Here is a 6,294-nt window from a genome sequence, read left to right as displayed (position 1 = left end):
GGTAGAGAAAGCATGGGACACAGTCTCGCAATATTTCTAAGGTGAAAAAAAGAAACCTTGACAGTATAAGAACATAAGAACATAAGAAAGTTTACAAACGAGAGGAGGCCATTCGGCCCATCTTGCTCGTTTGGTTGTTAGTAGCTTATTGATCCCAGAATCTCATCAAGCAGCTTCTTGAAGGATCCCAAGGTGTCAGCTTCAACAACATAGCTGGGGAGTTGGTTCTAGACCCTCACAATTCTGTGTAAAAAAGTGCCTCCTATTTTCTGAATATTTTCAAATAAACTCTCTAATCTATTAAGTAGGATCTTGTGATTTACAGTGTTAAATGCTGCACCAAGATCCAAGAGGATTAAAACTGATAAAGCACCTGAGTCAGCAGCCATTAACAGATCATTAGTGACTTTGACCAGGGCCGTCTCAGTGCTATGAAGATGCCGGAAGCCAGATTGAAAAGGTTCAAAAAAATTGTTAGCAATGAGATGCTGGTTTAATTGCCTAGTGACAGATCGTTCTAGAAGCTTAGCTAGAAAGGGCAAATTTGAAATGGGGCGAAAATTATTAAGATTATCCAAGGCCATATGGGTTTTTTTAGACACAGGCATTACTGCAGCAGTTTTAAAAACAACCAGAACCACACCAGAACTCAGGGACTCATTTATAACAATTAATACCAAGGGGCAGAGCAGCTCAAAACAGGACTGAAAAAGAACAGATGGGATAGGATCCAACAAACAACAGATGGCTTTCATACGAAGTGCCAGGTCTGTAAGAGAATTAAGAGTGAGAGGTGTAAAACAGGATAGAGAGGACCCCGCAAAGCCAGACAGACCAAGAGACTGTGCAGGAGGAGTCTGAGAAGAGGTACTAATGTCTAGGCAGATATACAGGTTAATCCGTAAATATCCACCTATTTTCGTCAGATCACATTTGATGCATCGTTGTCTGTGGTTCTAAATTAATTAGTAATGAGCATTTAAGCGGTTTTATCCACCAAAATAATTCTTCTGGTTCAATTGTATTAGCAAATTCTGTATAAACTCAATCAAATATTGTACAGAAAAAGGTTTAAATTAATCATTTATCATTTATTTCAGGAGGTTTCATTTTTTCTCTCTACACAGATGAAGATGGGCTTTAGTCTAATACGTCCTTAAATACCTTTTTTTCTCATGTAAACCTTTTGTGTACATTTTTATTTTTATTTTTTTTATGTTATGATCCCAAGCCGAAATACAACCCAATGGGAATGGGTTAACCACATCGCCTTGAGGACCATTCATTGACATTTTTCAAAAGCCGAAATCTTATTCGGCTTGTACAGATAATTACTTTACCCAAAGCCGACCCGAATAAGATCAAATACCAGAACAAGATCTGACCACATCTTTGTGTCAAAGTGAGACTAGTTTGAATTATTCTCCAGGGTAGCCCCAAATATGTCAAGCTATAGGCTGCTTTAGTAAATTACAAAAACAAACAAACTAAAAAAACTAAAAATGATGATGCTGGAGTTGGCTTCTATTTGGCCAGCTTCCTATTTGCTAATATACACAGATGTAACTAACTGAATAAGTAACTGGGGTATTTCAGGGGATAAATCACCTTGGGCTGCTCATTTCAAAGTTAATACAAACACAGGGGAACCCCTCTAAGTCATCCATATGTATTTATCCTGGCCCAAAACAGAACTTGGTACAAAAAGAGCAGGCAAATATGGCTCACATAGCATTATTAACATTGGGTTTAGTGCAATGTTACAAAGTAGGTATCCAGAAGTGGAAACCCTGTGCGTGATCCATGTGTATTCTTCACTGGCTAACATAGACTTTGCTTTCCTTAGTTATCTTGTCTAGTAATCAATTTTTAAGTTTGTCCTTTCCCTATTTAATATCGCAAACTCATACAGACTTGAATAAGAAAAGGTCAATTTAAAATATATATATATATATATATATATATATATATATATATATATATATATATATATATATATATATATATATATATATTCTGGAGGAAACTATAAGGTCTATAAATATACTCCGGAACTAAACTGTTATTTAGGAGTAGAGCTTGATGTTCAGCAATGATACTGTGCACACACTGCTTTGCACTTCAGATATACGTTGGGCTTACCTTTGAAAAGTAGAAATAAAAACTTCAAGGAAAACATGCTTTCTGTACGGTGCGGAATAAAGTCGTAAACTTGGACAGGTGACTTTACAACAGAATGGTTTGTTAAATTGACTTCTTCCTGTTCAGGTCTGTGTGTGCTACATTAAATGGGGAAAGCATGAAACTTAAAAATGAAATACCCCAGGGTTCAGTTACTTATTCAATTTTAGTTACATTTGTGCATATTGGTGAATAAGAAGCTGGGATGCGAATAAGAAACTAGAAAGTGAATAAGAAGCTGGGATGCAAATAAGAAACTAGAATGTGAATAAGAAGCTGGGATGAGAATAAGAAGCTAACTTCGTTAATGCGGTAGTATGTAAACATAGTATTTGAGGAAAATTGTACACAGTTGTTTTTTATTTTAAGTAGGATTTATAATTGAGTGTTTAAAGTTGTGGATGAGCATACATTTAATACATTCCTTAAAGTAAGTTAGCTTTCATTTCTCTTCAGTTAACAATACAGTATTCAGTATTTTGATGCATCTGAAATATATCAATAAATAATGATATATTTTGAATTTGATGATTTTATTTAAAAGCATATGTCTGCAATGTGTTTATTTATTTATTTATGTATTACTTTTTACATTTTTATTTCCAAAGTATAGTTTGATACATTTGGGGCTACCCTGGAAAATAATTCAAATTAGTCTCACTTTGACACGAAGGGATGGTCGCATCTTCTTCAGATCTGCTTGAGGTAAAGACAATTGTGTGCATTGCAATGGGATTATATTTCAGCTTGGCATCGTAATACACAGACACACCCAAACACACACACACACACACACACACACACACACACCCACACACACACAGCTGCTTCTAACACAGAATCCACGTTGAATGCCAGGGAGACTCAGTCTGACATGTTGTTTTTTTACCTGCAGATAGCCGTATTGACCATGCTGAAGCAAGCAGAAAGCTAACTGTTGGAAGTTTACATTATCTACCACTTTCATCTTTAGAAAATAGACACAGATTCTTAGATCATTACTTATTCCACCAAAAGAATCATCAGAGTAACTAATGAACCAAATTAGCGGATAGAGTTCCACCGTGTTTTCTTTAGTCAGTGGGAAAAACGGGTTCAGAAAAAAAAGGTTGAAATAATGCGATCCTCCAATGTATCGCCTTTGAAAATAACCCACTATATGTATTTTTTTTTTTTAACCAATGTTTACCACTTCTTTGCAGGGTTGAATTTCAAAACAAGTTCTATAAAGGATCTGGCTACAAGTTTACACCTTTCTCTTTTGGAAACCTGCCATGCAAAGAGCATTGATTTACTTCTTTTTGGTCATGTTCTTGAAGATTGAAGACTGGAGACCCCTGACTAGACTAGACATTGTCATTGTTTAGTTATTAATTTAGCAACCTTTTTCTGTGGATTGGGGGTCTTGTAATAGGGGCTCTAGAGTGGGTGAAACAACCCCTTCTCTTTTCAGCAATTAATATAGAATCTGTAACAATAAAAGTTGCAGTGTCATCTATTGTGTCTCTTATTGCTGTTAACTGTTGGCTTTAAACTAAACATGTCAAATAAAAGAATCAATTGCCCAATTAAAGGGCTTTCAGTAAAGAACAATAGATTATTTTCTGCATTGACCTGCCTTTGTGTGTAATTAAAGTGTACATAGCAATTCCAAACCATTTCAGCTATTTATATAGTGAAAAGAAGTGGGTATACTAAGTGGTTGTACTATTTTGCAATACAACTTGATGAACTGAACTAACAATGCTGATGATTTATGGAAATGTCAAAATATGGCATTAGATTACTTTTCCAAAACACCAATAGCCACATGAACACTGCAATCTGTTTGAAAGGTATTTCAGTCTTAATTGATATTACCCATGTTAGTACTGATACATGTTTAAATCCATACATTCATACTAATGAGCACACTATGGAAAATTTGAATTTTACAGTTCAGAGATAAAACTAATAAGAAATTTAGTTATTTAGCAGAAAAAATTACTTGGCTAATGCCTTTATTAGCCTTTAACCAAAATGTGTTTTTGACGGTTTGTATTATTTTTGCTTGCTTGTACTTTACTACACTTTGCTGTTTTTACCAAGGAATACCAGGACACAATTTTGAAGGTCATGCAACATCCGACCGGAGAGTGCGAACCAGAGAGTAGACATGAAGCAGGACTCGCAAGTATCTCGGAGTAGAGCCATGGAGCGACTTGTATCTTAAAGTCAACCCTGAATCGCATTGGGAGCCAATGTAGTTTAAAAAGCACAGGTGTAATATGTTCCCGAGATGCTGTATGGGTTAAAACATGGATGGCAGAATTCTGCACATATTGCAACTTGTTTAAAACTCTCGTACAGACTCCAGATAAAAGTGCATTACAATAATAAAGCCTAGAAGTAATAAAAGCTTGAATCAGTTTTTCAGCATCAGAGAAAGATAAAAGGGGCCTTATCCATGCAATATTGCAGAGATGGAAAAAGGACACCCAAGTGACATTTTTAATATGGGCTTCGAAGGTCAAAGAAGAATAAAAAAATAACACAGGTTACTTACTACAGTGGAAGCAGATACATTTACATTGTCAATAACCAAATTAAAATTACCAATTCTATGAACAAGAGACTGGGAACCAACTAAAATAATTTCTGTTTTGTCACGATTTAGTTTAAGAAAACTGCTGCATCCAGATTTATATCACAATTTATATCAGGTAACTGACTAGTACAGAGGTAGCAGCGCTTGTATCAGGTTTTGTGCACACATACAATTGTGTATTATCAGCATAAAAATGATACCTGAAGCCAAGCATCTATAATCTGGCCAAGTGGTAACATGTAAATACAAAAATGTAACAGGCCCAGAACAGAGCCCTGTGGGACCCCCTGAGTAACTGGAGAAAAATCTGATTTTGCTTTTAAGAGTTACAAAGTTGTCTGTCAGACAGATAGGACTTAAACCAGCAGAAAACAGTATCAGTAAGGTCAAGTCATTTTTCCATCTGTTCAATCAACGTATTATGATTGATTGTGTCAAAGGCTGCACTATGGTCTAATAGAAGAAGGATATTAAGGGCTCCTAAATCTGCAGTCATAAGCAAATCATTGGCTACTCTGACCATGCCTAGCTCTGAAGTCAGATTGAAAAGGTATGAGTAACTCATTAGTCATCAAATAATCTCTCAAGGAGCTTAGATTAAAAAGGTAGATTGGAAATAGGCCGGTAGTTATTTAGAATGTCAGGGTCAACACCAGGCTTTTTTTAAAACTAGCGTGATAGCAGCAATCTTTAACACTGGTGGAACAATACCAGATATCAAGGAGTCACTGATTAATGTGGTAACAAAAGGACCTAAAGCTGAGAAGCAGGCCTTCACTGGAATTGTGGGGATAGAATCCAGGAGGCAAGTAGTCGGTCTCTCTGAAGAAGCAGTATTATGGACAGGTTGTAACAGCTTATTAAAGGTGGTAAAAAGAGCTTTAGGGTTTCTGCTCCTTCTCTCAATAATAGAGAAATAGTATCTATAGACAACCTAGTGTTGTTCATAAATCTACACATAGACAGTCAAACCAGATTTCTTCCACAGTCGTTCTGAATGACGACTGTCCATCTTCAAGGAGTGTTGTTCTTTAGTGTACCAAGGGCAAGCGGAAGTGAAGGAGTCCATACGGGTTTGAAGAGGGACTAGAACATCAAGAATAGATGTTAATGCATTATTATAGTGAGCAACAAATTCCTCAATTGAATAGGAATGTGGTTGGTGAAGAGGTCAATTTATGAATGCCTCAGACAGAAGACTATCAGGGTCAACTGATTTAATGTTATGAAAAGTGATTGCTAGGAAGGGGCGGAAGAGAAGGCTATATTCAAGGAGATAGCCTTGTGATCAGAAAGCCCTAAATCAATCCCATCAAGTCTAGAAATTACAATACCAGTACAACATATTGAACATTCATGCTGTATCATGAAACCATGACCAAATGACTCCTCCAGACAGCCAGGCAAACTACAATACAATGCCAATATAAAACAGCATCTTACAATATGCTGTTGTATCCATGGTTTAATCAATTTTGTATTGGTGTTACCAACTTCCCATTAAAATGATCATTATTTAAAGACTA

This window comes from Polyodon spathula, chromosome 4, assembly GCF_017654505.1.
Source record: "Polyodon spathula isolate WHYD16114869_AA chromosome 4, ASM1765450v1, whole genome shotgun sequence".
NCBI classification, from domain to species: domain Eukaryota; kingdom Metazoa; phylum Chordata; class Actinopteri; order Acipenseriformes; family Polyodontidae; genus Polyodon; species Polyodon spathula.
Note: the sequence above shows the minus strand (reverse complement) of the source record.